Genomic DNA, 16,719 nt, shown 5'->3' with positions numbered 1-16,719 from the left:
AAGTTGTCCTTTCACTAATTATACTGTCGATTCATATCCAACTCTAATGAACATCAGTAGGGTGTAACTAACACAGCCAAACAACATCTGTGGTTTCGATCTCCAAACGGTTTCTCCCCATCCATGCCCCACCTCCCCATATCTGTAATGGTACCCACCATCCTCTATTCGGACCAACTCAAAACCTAGGAGTCATCCATGATTTCTCTCTTTGCCTCGTCACTTCTGTTCCCAAGAGCGAACCCATCAGCACGTTCTATTCAAAGTCTACTTCCAAAATATGTCCTGAATCCATTTACTTCCCTCCATCTCTACAGCCATTCCCTAGCAAAGGACACTAATATCTCTTACCTCTACTACTATAGTAGCCTCCTAACTGGTTTCCCTGTTTTTGTTCGTGACTCTCCCTAAATCCACTCTCTGCCAGAGTGATCATCTGCCTAGAGACATCCAGTGGTGACCTGTCCCGCTTCAAGACCTTGCTTAGTCGTACTTGTTCTCAAGTTCTGGTCCCTAATCCCCATAAAGGGCAGTGACCTAATAGAAATCTTTTATCTCAGCAACTACTAAGTTCAGTGGCCAAAATGAAGGCATTTTAACTTCAGATGTCTTCAGTCGCTTAATCTTGCAAATCTCTATCTGCTAGTTATTGTGAGGAGTAAGTTTACTGGGAACTCTGGTAAGTTCCAACAGAACCTATCTGGTAGACCTAACCATTTATTTTTTAAGATTGGGGCATCTGAAGCATCATATTGGAGCGAAATAGAGTCCTGGAGTTTGACTTTGCCTAACACTGCATGTGGAGCTATGACTAGCAGTTTTCTGATTAGTACACGATAGCAAATGTAACATTTCAGTGCTTAGAGAAAATCACTGGGCTGAATATGCTCTTCCTACCACCAGGGCCACAGTATCATCAGAGAATACAGGTTAAATTCTATGGTACTATTAAAGGCCTTTGGTAAAGAATGTTTCTTTCCTCTTGGTACTAATTCCTGCCTCCTTAAGGAGAATAAACTTCTGGCTAACAAATCTAATCTTGGGTGTCCAAGATAATAAGAGGCACTATTTTGGGGGCCAGAAATCACACTACGGGCTTCATATCCAAAATCTCTAACTCTCACAATCACGGCAAAGGTTAGCCTCATTTTATATGCAAGGAAACTGAGGTTGAAGGACCACACAGTTGGGTGAAAGTACAGCCCATTTTCGAAGAACAGTCTGTCCAGGTCTAAGCCCTGTGCTATTTTTATTGTCAACACACTGTCTCCAATTTCCTTGACCAATTAGGCAAGAAGAATGTCAGCTCACCTGACATCTTTAGAGAATAAAATAAGCCTTCTAATATGATGGAAGTGAAACAAAAAAGAGAATAAAAAGGGAAAGGGCAGAGAGCATAATAAAGGAGAAAATTGGCACAAACCCTTATTATTGTTTGAGGTAGAGAGAGTTTATTGGATTTCTAGCAAAATCCACTTTATCTTCTCAATTCAATCAGATTGATAAACCCTCTGAAGATTTATACCATGCTGTCATTGTTTTTCTGACCCATCTGGTGACTGTGATCATGTTCAAACATTAAATGGGAGGAAAATAAATGTGCATTCTTTCTGGAACGGCACACACATATGTTCTCAGCCTAACAAGTCAGATTCAGCTGAAGAAGACACACACACAAAAATGGATCCGCTTAAACAGGAATGGGCTCAAATCAGTTCCCAGGAAGCTGCTTTATTTTGAGCAAAGCTGCATGTAATACTAGATGGGATTAAATATCTCTTTTTCTGATGAGGGGCCAGCCAAATGTCTCCTAGTTTCTAACTTTGTCCCCTTGGTTGGATCTCCAAGAGGAACTAAGAAGGCCTTCCAAGAGATCTTCTGTTGAATATGTCACTCAAGATTCTTCCTCACTAGACCTTTAGTGATTGGAGAAAAATGTCTCTAGGTGAATTGTCTGAGAATAAATCATTTTAATCTGCAGAGAACCTGATTTCTTATTTGAGCACTCTGGGACCTCTGGGAAATACTTTTTTAGTTATTTATTCTTTTAAGTAAGGTGTTGATGTTTACTGTCATTTTTAATGGCATGCTAAAAAAAAGGATATTCTCTCTCTCTCTGACTGAAGGTACAAATTAGCTGAAGGTAAATTCTCTTGTTTGCACAAAAGGATCGCAAGAATATCTTGTTTTGAAAAGCATAGATTTGCCTAAGAATTTCATGAGGAATTCCCGTGTGTCACTTCAGGACCAAACAGCTTTTGTGTCCCATTTCACAGATAAGAAACTCAGCCAGACAGGTATAAAATGACTTTATTGGATGGTAAATTCCAGATCTCCAAGCCTAAGTCAGACTATGAGACGCCAAGTTCTTAAAAACCACATTTCCTTCCTTTAGGTATGTTTTGCAACTGTACTCTTTTTAAGATCACTCTTTTGTTTAAATTCCCTTTCTGACTTGAAATGACCTAGTATTTCATTCTATTTTTGTATCTGTCTTTGCTTTCACGAGGTAAAATTCGCTTTCTACTTGTGATCTTGGGTTTTAATTTGTGATATTCTCTGGATCTTCCTGAGGATAAAAAAATTCTTGTGACGGAGCAGGTGGGCACTCTGACTGTATGGGGGCAGGTGCTAACATACACGCTGCTCGGGAGGGTGTCAGCATGCCAGGTATGCTTCTCAGCCTCTGCTGTCACTCTCTTCTCTGCTAATTCATATATTCCCACAGCCTGTTCTGCTTCTGGAACTTGGAGGTCTTGCTCCAAGCCAGCCTGCCTGAGTTTGAGAAGAATCACATATGAAGTTCTGGAAATTGAGCATTCACTGAGTGAGAGAAGAAATATGAAAAACAACTTTATCATTCCATCAAATGTCAGGTCCCTGACATGTGCATCTGTGGAAGAGGCTCAGTGACCCCTTGAAATAAACTATTTCATCTCCTGACAATATTTTTAAAGTGTGGCCTTTGTGAACTAGCAGGGTCTGGGTTCCCTAGGTGATTCTTCTGCATGGTGATCTCTGAAAAACACCTGTTTTAAGAGGTAAATCATCCTATTTAAGAAAATTCCATCTTGGATGGAAAATAGAAGGGTGGTGGGAAATGAAGGGTACATTTTAGACATTTCTTGGCCACTATGACAGTGTGTTTTCCAGCCTTACAGAAGTATAATAGACATACAACATTGTGTAAGTTTAAGATGTACAATGTGGTGATTTGTTACATGCATATGTTATGAAATGATTACTACAGTAAGGTTAACTAACATTTCATCTTCTCACATGATTATCTTTTCGTATGTGTGGTAAGAAGATGTAAGATCTACCCTGTTTGCAACCTTCAAGCATATAATACAGTATTGTTAACTATAGTCACCAGGCTGAATATCAGATCCCCAGAACTTACTTATCTTATAATTGGAAGGTGCTACACTTTAACCAACATCTCCCATTTCCCCCAGCCTCCAGCCCCTGACAACTACCATTCTACTCTTTGTTTCTATGATATTGCCTTTTTTTTTTAATTCCATGTATAAGTGAGATCACATTGCATTTGTCTTTCTCTGTCTGATTTATTTAACTTAGCATAACGTCATCAAGGTACACCCATGTTGTCACAAATGGCAAGTTTTCCATCTTTTTATGGCTGAATGATATTTTATATGTGTGTATATATATATATATATATATATATATATCTCACATTTTCTTTATCCATTCATCCATCAATGATACTTAGGCTGTTTTCGTGTCTTGGCTGTTGTGAATAATGTTGCAATGAACATTGTGGGTGTAGATCTCTTCAACACAGTGGTTTCATTTCCTGTGGCTACTTACCCAGAAATAAGATTGCTGGATCATATGGTAGCTCATTTTTAATTTTTTAATGAACGCCCATACTTTTTCCCACAGTGGCTATACAAATGACAGTATTCTTTAAAGCATTAAAATATTAGAAAATACCTTTGAGCAGAGATTGATTTGGTGGCCTGGAAATAGAAGTTCTTTGTTTCAGATAGCTTACCCTTTGTTTTATTACTGTGAGAAACACACAAGCTTGCCTCTTTACTTTTTATTTTTCATGGATGGAAAGGCATTTTATTTTAAATATAGCATTTTTTAAAAATATTTATTTAAATATATTTAAATAAATTTATTTAAATTTATTTTAAATATAGTGTGTACATGTCAACCTTAAACTCTCAATCTAACCCTCCCCCCTGGTAACCGTAAGTTCATTCTCTAAGTCTGTGAGTCTGTTTTGTCAATAAGTTCACTTGTATCATTTTTTTTTAGATTCCACATATAAGCAATATCATATGATATTTTTTTTTCTCTGTCTGACTTACTTCACTCAGTATGATAATCTCCAGATCCATTCATGTTGCTGCAGATGGCATTATTTCATTATTTTTAACAGCTGAGTAATATTCCATTGTATATATATATACCACATCTTCTATATCTGTTCATCTGTCAATGGGCATGTAGGTTGCTTCCTTGACTTGGCTATTGCAAACAGTGCTGCAATGAACATTGGGGTGCATGTATCCTTTTGAACCATGTTTTTCTCCAGATATATGCCCAAGAGTGGGATTGCTGGGTCATATGGCAGTTCTATTTTGAATTTTTTAATGAACGTGCATACTGTTTTCCACAGTGGATATACAAGTGACAATATTCTTTAAAGCATTAAAATATTAGAAAACGTCTTTGGGCAGAGATCGATTTGGTGGCCTGGAAATAGACATCTTTGTTTCAGACAGATTCCCCTTCATTTTACTGCTGTGAGAAACACACAAGTTTCCTCTTTAAAATGTGGCTCATTAACATGTCATCTATTCTGGTTCTGTTTGTAAATGGCTTTAACTAAGCCATGTTTCTTCAAAAACTTGGGTTGATGAGAATTTCGTCTGCTTGGTTGGTTGACTGATTGGTTAACATCCATCTTTTCTACATTACAGTTGCTACAGACAGCAGCAAAGATTCATTATTGAACAGGACCATGGTTTTATTTCTCACACTAGTATGGTTTTGTTTGCTTATCAGCTGGAATTTATCAGCAGTTATTTTAATTTATTTACCTATTATTTCTAACACAAATAAAAGCTTCTAAAAAATTGTCATCCAGGCATTTAACTTAGAAGAGAAATTTAAAAAAGGAGAAAGGAAGATAAAGCTGGTTTTCAGCTAGAGGAATTAGGTTGATAGACCATATAAAGGAAAACAGGATTAGAAGACATGACTTACTTTCTTGTCTGGGTCCAACCTCAGGGGTGGAGGAAGGAGGGTTAGCCTAACTGAGAGGGTTCCCAAAGCCAGACCTGGAGGAGAAAGTCTCTTCTCGAAGGTTGCTAAGTATGTCAGAAGAGGTCAAAACCAAAACTTGTGCAAGGCGTGGGGGTCCAATAAGCCCAGGAGTCCTGTAATGGAGGATTCTAACCCAGGAAGTGGTGCTCCAGAAAGTAATAGTGCAGGTACAGCTTGGCTTCTTAACTGGAAGTGACTTTATATTCTGCACCTGGGGGCTTCCCTGGTGGCGCAGTGGTTGGGAGTCCGCCTGCCGATGCAGGGGACACGGGTTCGTGCCCCGGTCCGGGAAGATACCACATGCCGCGGAGCGGCTGGGCCCGTGAGCCATGGCCATTGAGCCTGCGCGTCCGGAGCCTGTGCTCCGCAACGGGAAAGGCCGCAACAGCGAGAGGCCCGCGTACCACAAAAAAATAAATAAACAATAAATAAATAAATAAAATATTCTGCAGCTGGTTGTGATGCGCTAGCTGCTGCCCTGGGGACAGGAGGGCCAGCTGTAGGTCGAGGCTACGTATGGCACAGGTTGCAAGTTCTGAGTGAATGTTTTTGAACTGCAGTTCTGTGCCCATTTGTGGGTCAAAAATTATTGGATAGCAAAAGGGTTTTTCTAATTTTCATGAAACAATAAAATATGATAGAATAGATAGTACAAAACAGAATAGAGGACACTGCACGGTGTGTGTGTGTGTGTGTACCATTTTATAATGTATTTCGTATTTCTTAGTATATGTCAAGGTCAAACAAAGTTTGAGAAACAAAATAGTTTTGCAGATAGGCCTTGCCTGCCCTAACTCCAGTCATGACATGCACATGCATAGATAGGTCTGCATCCTCTGTCTTGTCTCAGTGTTCACTCAGCACCAGCCTCCCTCATGCACTGGGGCTAGAATTGGCCCTGTTGGTTCACCTCGTCAAGGGAAGTTTCTTGGGAATCCACACAGCCTCCAGCTTCAGCCTTTCCTATGACCCCATCACATGCACCAGGCTCTTCAACTAGATTTCTATCCTAACTGGCACTCAAATTCCTAGGTAGTCCTGGAACTCTGCTTTTAAAATCCAGAGTGCTTCATGAGAGCCCTAACAACCTGCCTAATTATTGCTTGGTACCTCTTCCCAAGAATGAAAACCCTGCCACTTTACCCCACACATGAACCTGAGTCCTGTGTTCACCCAAAGCTGCCCTCCTGGAACTATGCCTATGTCATAATTCAGACCATCACCACTGCTAGAAACTCTGGTTAATGATGCCCCCAGAGCAACTTCAACCCACCTCTCAGCTGGAACTATGAATCATGATGACTCAGGCGGAGCAGAGCCTTGAGATTCGTCTAGAGGAGTGGCTCTCCAAGTGTGGTCCCAGATAAGCAGCATCAGGAATACATAGGAACTTGCTAGAAAGGCACATTTTGGGGCCCACGTCAGACCTACTGAATCAGAAACTCTGGGGGTGAGGCCAAGCACCGTGGGTTTTAATGAGCTTTCCAAGTGACTGTGGTACACAGTACAGTCTGAAGACCACTGCTCTGGGGCAGAGGGAAAGGTACTCAAAAAACTATTGACACCTGAAAACAAAGACAGACCATCTTCTCTCTTCTGTTGCCTCACATAGATTGCGATGGTGCCACACTCAAACGAAATGTGTTCGTGTATTAACTCTTTAATACATTAGGACAGAAATAGTTCCACTGCAATCTTTACTCTTTGTTCTTTGTTTTTACTCAAAGTATGAGGACATTTAAGAAGACCTGATTGAATAAAAACTGAGAAATAATAACATAACTGTTTTGAAGTTTGCAGGTTTCCAGAATACTAAAAAAGTTTCCGCTTGCTAAATTTCCTTTTTCCAGCTGGGACTGTCAGCAAAGGAGATACGAATCTCAGGAGGCATCTTTTATTCTCATGAAAACACAAACCAGTGTTTGGTGTTTGTTTTGTCTTGTTTTATGAGTTTCTTTCTTTACACTCAAAAGTTTCAGATAAAACTCCAGACATTAGGTTCCTTATCCCAACTGTGCATTTTTTGGTTTGCCCATCAGACAGTGTCTTAAAGCCCAGATCACTGCTGAATTGTACAGTAATTTACATGTAACCATCTTGAGAAGACAGCATGCCTTAGTGATAAACAAAGTTTCTCAGTATTTTTTGGTCTACGATCCATTTATAAACCTCTTAGTAAAGAGATGTCTCCTTCTGGTCATAAGCCTACTCCTCTGTTAACGCTTAGCCTTCCAAGCACAGATGTGCGCAATGATTTTTGCACATTTACACACATATTCACCACCTCTAGACTAGAAACACTGATTTAGACAGACAACAGAAACTACAAATTAATCGATACAAATAAACATGGAGTTGGGATTCATGTACCTCATGTTCTACTTAAACCTGTCAATGACAGGCAGTGGGCATATATTTTTCTGGCCTGGTCACCATGCCTTCCTTGGGGGAGCGACCCCTCCACCATCCTATAGAAGCCTCCTTAAACCACATAGTGCAGGTGGAATTGATACCACCTTCCTGTTGAAGAGATGGCCGTAACCCACACTAGGTCACCCACAGGACTGAGCCCATGTCTCTGGGCACAGTGATTAGATCAGGAATGTGTCTCAAACTAAGCCAATCATAATGTTCCCAGGACTCTTGTCATGAGAGGCAGCCACTCCTTTTCTAAAACCATGAGCATTGAAAGCCGCAGGCATCTGGGGGCCATTGCACCACCTCCTGGGGAGAGAACTAGAGGAAGGCCAGGCAGAGGGAAGTATATCTAAGAGCATAGGAGCCATTTACGCCCAAGGTCAAGGGCACCTCCTCTGACTCTCTAGTTAGCTGTGTCAACCGATTATTCTTTTTACAAAATCTAGTTTGAGTTGGGTTTTCATCATTTGCAGTCAAGAGCCTTATACAGTTGGCTGAATATTCCTGTAAATTGGCTTTGTAATTTATTCAATAAATGGGAAAATCATTCTCAATGGCCTTTTTCCAGATCTATGACGCTAAAACGTAGTCTATTCCCTAACTTGGGCAGATTACTTTCTAATATAGCATGCCAGTTTATCTATTCCTCGACCAGTTTTATTTAAATGAAATCAGATTTATCCTGCCTAGGTTTTCTCTGAAGATTAATTAAGCCAAAATGTATGGATACCGTGAAGAGAAACTCTTCCCTTCTGGCCCGATGCAAAACTATTCCCTGGTGCTCAGACCCTGGAGTCGGTAAGTATGGGCTGTGTAAGGTCCGCTGTCTTCTTGCCATTGACCTTGTTTTATAATGAGTACATCAGCCCCTTATTTGGTTCTGGTGAGAATCCAAACAAAGAACAAAAGCAAAATGCCTCGATAATATTTGCTGACGTATCGTGAACAGTTATATCGTAAGAACCGAAGCATTGGCGGCCCTGATAAACCTTAATGAACACAAGAAAAGGTTGTGCTGCACTATAAACAGTTTTTTTTTTTTTTTTTTGTATATAAATGTCACATGAAAGGCAGTGGGATTAAAGATTTATGCTGTGGGGTTGCCTGGAAAATATCACCCAAGCACTATTGTTCCTTTGGCAGTAGATGTAGCGGCACTTACTGTTTGTTTAATCTGGGCCTCTCTTTCTGAGAACTCTCTGCACTGTCAAAATAGTTCTTTGTTCTTAGTGTATATGTGTAGAATTTTATTGAAAAGAACTGGGACCATTTTACTTCTTTTATTAAAAAAAAAAAAAAGACCAGAGGCAAATACAAGAAAATGTTGACAAAGTACACCTCTAGGTATGGGGAACACAAGTGTTCTTTTATATATTAAAAAAAAGTACTTGGATTCTACTGGTTATACCAAGTCATTACCCATAAATAACAAGACTCCAGAAGGATTTGTATATTTATTTTCTGTCCTAATACTAACCCTTAGTGATTAAAAAAGAAAAAAAGTTCTTATCAAGTATCATTACTTTGACCCAAGAGATGAAAAATAAGCCGCTTTTTATTTTAATGTCTTTACTGGAGTATAATTGCTTTACAATGGTGTGTTAGTTTCTGCTGTATAACAAAGTGAATCAGCTATATGTATACATATATCCCCATATCTTCTCCCTCTTGCGTCTCCCTCGCACTCTCCCCATCCCACCCCTGTAGGTGGTCACAAAGCGCCGAGCTGATCTCCCTGTGCTATGAGGCTGCTTCCCACTACTATTTTACATCTGGTAGTGTATATATATCCATGCCACTCTCTCACTTTATCCCAGCTTACCCTCCCCCCTCCTCGTGTCCTCAAGTCCATTCTCTACATCTGCGTCTTTATTCCTGTCCTGCCCCTAGGTTCATCAGAACCTTTTTTTTCTTAGATTCCATATATATGTGTTAGCATACGGTACTTTTCTCTTTCTGCCTTACTCTGTATGACAGACTCTAGGTCCATCCACCTCACTACAAATAACTCAGTTTCGAAGAGAATACTTGAAAACAACTCAGAACATCAAAGTTACCAAACTTGGAATCTACCCCCAAAACCTGTTTGAGTAGCACAGAGCAGAAACCCAATTCACCCTTTGTTAAAGCAGTTTCTTCACCTGTCAGATGGGAATTCTGGAGGAAGGGGGACTTAAACTCCCACAGAGAATGCTGTGGAAGGCCAATCAAGAAATTTTACATGCAGAGGAAGGTGCCATGTACATATAAACTAAACAATTATTTTGCGGATAATTTGGATTTTTATTTCTTTAGTATTATTTGATATTTTCATTATTGCTTTGCCACTGAATAATGCCAAGAAATGGCAGGGGGCAGGGATTTGTAGCATAAAAGCAACAGCTCTGTTCACATATGCATGAATATTTCTTTAATCAACTCTAATGTTATTAACACAATGCCTACTCTAGGAATGTAATAATTATACACCAAAAGGAATTTTTCAGACAAACTTCCTTTTCATGCCATTTAATAGGTCAATTATTGGGCAATATTATTCATTCATGGAGTGTGGCATTACAGTGACCCAAAATGTATTGTTCCAAGCAGAGCTTGCTTCCAAGAGATATTAGGATTCAAATACTACAAATCTCTTAGCGTGATTGGTAGACATTCTCAAAGAAAATGTCCTGATCTTACACTGGAATATGAACAAATAAACACATTTAAATATTTAAATGTTTTATGTTAAAATATAATATTTAAGATAAGTTCCATTTTTAAAAAAAATTATTTAATTGAAGTATAGTTGATTTACAATGTTGTGTTAGTTTCTGCGGTATAGCAAAGTGATTCAGTTATACATATATTTCTTCCTTTTCATATTGTTTTCCATTATGGTTTATTACAGCATATTCAATACAGTTCCCTGTGCTATACAGTAATACCTTGTTATTTATCCATTCTATATATAATAGTTTGCATCTGCTAATCCCAAACTCCCAGTCCATCCCTCCCCAACCCCCTTCCCCCTTGGCAACCACAAGTCTGTTCTCTATATCTGTGAGTCCGTTTCTGTTTTGTGGATAAGTTCATTTATGTCATATTTTAGATGCCACATATAAGCGATATCATATGATATTTTTCTTTCTCTGTCTGACTTAATTCACTTAGGATGATAATCTCTAGGTCCATCCATGCTGCCGCAAATGACATTATTTCATTCTTTTTTATGGCTGAGTAATATTCCATTGTATATATATACCACATCTTCTTTATCCATTCATCTGTTGATGGACATTTAGGTAGTTTCCATGTCTTGGCTATTGTAAAAACTGCTATGAACATTGGGGTGCATGTATCTTTTCGAATTATAGTTTTCCCAGGGAGCTCCTTAGCCCTCTTTCTACCATGTGAGGATACAAGAAGTCAGCAGTCTGCCACCCAGAAGAGGGACTTTACCAGAACTCAACCATGCTGGTACCCCGATCTTGGACTTACCAGCATCCAGAACTATGAGAAATAAATTTCTGTTGTTTATAAGCCACCCAGTCTGTGGTATTTTGTTACAGCAGCCTGAATGGGCTAAGACAATATATAAGCACAGCACATAGAGTTACATAGGTTAGTATGAACTAAATACTATAATGTAACCTATAAAGGAGGGGTTTTTAAAAAGTGGATATAGGTAAGACACATCTTTCAATTCTAAGAGCAGAGATCAATACTGACATATGTGATGAAAAAAGAGAATTGTAAATATATCATTTTGTGTTGCCAGGAAACTATCAGAAAAATAAAGCCAGAAATGGTTAATTCCCAGCCCTCATCTTACTAATCTATGAACAACACTTGACCAGTGGGGAACTCCCTCCTTGATATCTTGCCTCAATTGGCTGCCAGGTCTTGGGGTGCAGCGGAGGCGGGGGCGATTCTCCTACTTCACCAGCTCTTCTCTGTCCCCCTCACCACTTCCTCCTCTGCAAACTTGTAGTGTCAGGGTGTCCCAAGACTGTACTCATTCCCTGGGAAATGACAGTCCCTTAGCATAAGATCACCTGCATACTTTTCTAAGATTTTGAAAATTGCAATTAATTTTGATAATTTTAACTGACAAATATTTATTAAGTACCTATGACATGCAAGGTACTATATTATATCCTTGGGCTGCATTCTTCCTTCAAGAACTTTCTGTGTTGATGGAAACGTTATCTGCACTGTCTAATATGGTAGGCATTAGTCCATGTGGTTATTGAGTAGCTGAAATGTGGCTAGAGTGTAACCGAAGAATTAAACATTTTATTTTATTTTATTTTATTCTAACTTTAATAGCCCCATGTGGCTAGTGGCTACCATATTCAACAACGTATTTCGAGGGACTCAGCTATGAAAAGGATATTTATGGTGGTGCTTGATTCTTGGATCTTACCTTTTAACAAGGAAAGGATCCCACAAAAACAAAACAAAACAAGAAAGTTTTAGAATATAGAGGATAAAAAAGTCTTTATCACTACTAAAAATGGGTCAACGTCATTGAACTATAGCATATAAAGCTTTCAGAAAGCTGATTTTAATTTTTACTCGTAAAAGATAAAGAAGGTCAAATCAACTTCTTTCATTGTTAAAATGTTTGGCTTCTTTTTAAAAAGCATTGGCACATTCATTCCATTTTTAACTTTGTAAATTTTGGTGACTTGAGAAGAGAAAGCTCTGAAATGCACTAAAGAAAGCCCATTTTAGCCAACTTTAATTTTGGTCTTCCTTGTTTTTCAATGGTGTGTCTTAAGTTTCAAAGATCTCACTAGAAGTGTTATTTCATCTGTCTCTAATTCTGAACTTCCTGCTTTGAATTTGTTTCCTGATATTCATCATATGCCTTGTGAATGTCTCCCTGAATCACTGATACATGCTTTTTATTATTGTAAACCTTTGTGTGTTCACAGTCCACTAATGGAAATAATAATCTCAACTCGTTTCTGGCAGAGAAGGGAAATATCTGACATTTCATTCTAATTTACATTCCATTTTATTAGAATTTCTATTCTTTATGGTGCATTGTCTCAGAGCAAATTTTCACATGACAGATATCTAGGTTTTAGTTGCTTAGACATTTTGAGTATTTAAAAGGAAAATTTCTTTATTTATAATTTTAAACTATTTTTGAAATGAATAAACATCTACTATACTCGTATATTATTAACTATTGTGATCTATTTCATATTCCAAAAGCCACACCCACCATTATTTTCAAGGCATGCCTCTCTCTCTCTCTCTCTCTCTAGACTTAATTATTGGTCTCGTATTAGCAAACTGCTGGGAGACACACCCTTAAGCTTTCTAAAATCCAGCTGAAAGGATGTTCTAGATGCCATTTGATTTTTTTCAAGTGTTTTTTAAAAGGTGTTACAGCTCAAGACTTGCTTTTGGTCTTAAAGCCTTGGAGTAAAGGCTGGAGTAGGCGGCCATATCTTGCTGGAGGACCTGAACTCCACGCTCTCAGGCTATATCTTCATTTAAGAATTACTTACTGAATGACACCACAGAAATGCAAAGGATCGTAAGAGACTACTAGGAACAACTCTATGCCAATAAAATGGACAACCTAGAAACAATGGACAAATTCTTAGAAAGGTACAATCTCCCAAGACTGAACCAGAAAGAAATAGAAAATATGAACAGACCAATTACCAGTGACAAAATTGAACCACTAATTTTAAAATACCCAAGAAACAAAAGCCCTGGACCAGATGGCTTCCCAGGTGAATTCTACCAAATATTTAGAGAGGAGTTAACACCTGTACTTATCAAACTGTTCCAAAAAATTGCAGAGGAAGGAACACTTTCGAACTCATTCTATGAGGCCACCATCACCCTGATACCAAAACCAGACAAAACTATCACAGAAAAAGAAAATTACTGAATGGAAAGATAGCATAAGAAACTTTTTTTTTCATAAACCAGCACGTTCTAGGTCTCTACGGTCCCTCAAAATTCTATTTCAAACCTGCTACGTATTTTCTGAGTTCATCATATGTAGCTAAAAGAAGGCTGCCAATACCTCAACAATAGAAACCATGTTGCCTAAGTCCACAGTTCACTGGTTACATTGCTATCTTCTAGTTTATCACAGAAGATTGTTATACCAAATGCTTCATGGTTATATAACATGAGCCATCATTTCTTCAGGCTTTTATGATAGTTTCTTCAACATTTTTCCAACATATACCCACCATCCAGTTCCATATCTTTTAGGGTTTTTTTGCAGCCAATACCAGACAATACAAATTCCTATATAGGTTTGTTATTGCTACAAAAATGTTGTATAACAAACAGCAAAAGATCTCAGAGGTATGCAACGATAAATATTTATTTGGTTCACTTATCTGTGGATTGGCTAGGGATCTGCTGATCTAGGCTGGGGCAGTTCAACAGGTTGACTCTTTTCCTTGAGATTCTCATCTTCCTCCTGGAACCTGTGGACTAATCTAGGAATGTTCTTTTCATGGCAACAGCAGAAGGCAAGAGCATTTCCAGCCTCTGTTGGGTCACACCCACTAATATCACATTTGCCAAAGCAAATCGCATTCTAAAACCAAATGAAGCCAAAGACAGTCACATGGCCAAGTCCAACATTAAAAGAGTGGGAAAGTTTACTTCTTCTATGGAAGAGAAAAGGAAGGGACTATATCTGACAGTTGTTAAATCTGCCACAAGAAAAAATCTTGTTTCTCTTTTTGATTTCTTTCATAATTCCTATATAAGTTAGGGAAACTTTGGGTGTAAGCAACAAAAATCAATCTGGTTAACCTAATCACAAAGGGGATTCATTGGAAGGGTCTGAAGAAATTCATAAAAATCAGAGAAAAATCTGATCATATAGGCCTCAGAAAGGATTAGGGCCAGGAAGTCTTCAAAGATGTAGGTGATAGAAACTCTTGGTCTCTGGGGGATTCTGCATAGAATGGGGGAAATTTTCCCATCAAGTCACCCGCTGAAGATTCAACTTGCCAAGACAGATCTAAGCCAACCTGTTCAGCCTTAGGCCAGTAAAGAGCCAGGGTACTGTCCCACCAAATCTACACATAACAGGGCAGATTTGGCCCTTAAAGGAAAAGCAATGTTTTGTTATCAGAAATAAGGGAACTGCATGCTAAGAAGGCAAAATCAACAGGTGTGCACCCCAGTTACCAATCTATTGGAATTTTAAGGATGTTAAACCTGTCAAAAGCAGTATATTGTGCTAACCCACTTACACAAATTTATCCAGTAAAGACTTGAATGAAGAAATAAATCTGTGTCACTCTAGTCAACAATGTGCATCAGAGGCCTTGGAATCAGAAGATCTGGGAGAAAGTTCCAGGTCTACCATGGACTAATTATATGACCTTAGGCAAATCACTTAATGGAAACTTGTGTGGATTTTCCTTAATGAATGAATTTCTCATTCATGTACTACTACACAGTCAGGCCCCAGTTTATGTCTTACTCTGTAGTTAATCTCTCTTTATTTTTCCATTCTATTATTCTTAGCGAAATAATATTGATGAGATATTATTTTATTTGAATTGACCTCATGGAAATCTCCCCCTCTTCCTTCATACAAGGGAAGAGGAGGCCCAGTGCCCCTTGCCTCAGGGAATTGTTGTGTGTGGCAGAACCTCCTGGCATTTGTGGTTCCAAGAACTTAAACCCATTAAGAGATCATGCTGGTGCCTCTGAGGAAAATACAAGAAATCAAGAGAGGGAAGGATTTCCCCGAGGGTTGAAAGAGCTTTCCTGAGCTAAGAGTAAGAGAAAGAATAATAAGAGCAAAGTTTCAAGTGGGGCTCAGAAGAAACACACACACTCATACACTCTCTTCACCTGTTCTACCTCTTGGGCAGAGGTTCATGGGCTCATGTCCAAGCCTACAGGGCCCTGGGAAGCCCCCCTGAAATCTTCGTGTCCCCTCATGGCATCAAGCTTAGGGACATTCAGCCACTAGGCTCTAAGGGGTCCATAAGAAAAATAAATAAATAAATAAGACTATCACATCTGTAGGAAAACAAGGACCAATGCAGCCCATGGAATCTCAGAGAACACCTCAGTGAACAGATGACTAATGAACTGATCATCTCTCATCCCTAAAACTTGCTATTGCACCAGGAGGGAGTGAGCAAAGCTCTGCATTGTTTGAGACGAAGTTTCCACCATGCCAACATATGGAGCTGGAAACAGGAATTAAACTGAGTTACAGGAAAAATAAAGTCATATTTTGTGCACACCAAGGGATGCAGTCTGAGATCCATACTAGCTATCTATGTACATGCTTGCCTTCCCAATTAAATTGTGAGCTTCTAGAAGACATCAAACAGACTCCTTCATTCTTACAGCAGGGCCTCCCAGATGTTAATGTTCACTTGTATCATCTGGATCTCATTAAAACACAGATTCTGATTCAGTAAAGCTGCGGTGAGGCCCAAGATTCTTTATCCCTAACAAATTTTCAGATGATGCTGGTCATGAGTAGCAAGGCCACAGAGATTCTTAATGATCTACACATGTAATAGATGCCAGGGTGAAGGGAAGAACAAACAAGTGAAAAATGATGATTGAATAACTTGAAGAATTGTGAAATGTGCTGATTCTATTCACCTTTCACATTTTTACTTCCAGGCCCAGAATAGGAGAGATGGAAGGTACAACATATGTACAACACTATGCTAAATGAATTCATGGGGACATGTTAAAATGATCAATTATTCTTCTAGTCAGTACTATTTATCCATTCCACTACTATTTATTAAGTGTTCAAGCATCCATGCTAGGGAGGTAAACAAAAGGCCCACACCTCATGCTACTGTAATCCTAATTAGGTTTATTAACTTTTTGACTCTAGGCTAGACAGAGTGTTGGACATATGTTATCTCATTTGATCTGTAAAAGAACTAGACAAATGAGAATACTGAGGGCCGTAGTGATAAAGTAACTGGCTTAAAGCCATTTAGCTAATAAAAGGTAAGGTATGGATTTGAA

The sequence above is a fragment of the Globicephala melas genome, chromosome 7, assembly GCF_963455315.2.
Source record: "Globicephala melas chromosome 7, mGloMel1.2, whole genome shotgun sequence".
NCBI lineage: Eukaryota > Metazoa > Chordata > Mammalia > Artiodactyla > Delphinidae > Globicephala > Globicephala melas.
The sequence above is the reverse complement of the archived record's forward strand: the minus strand, read 5'-3'. Positions refer to the sequence as shown.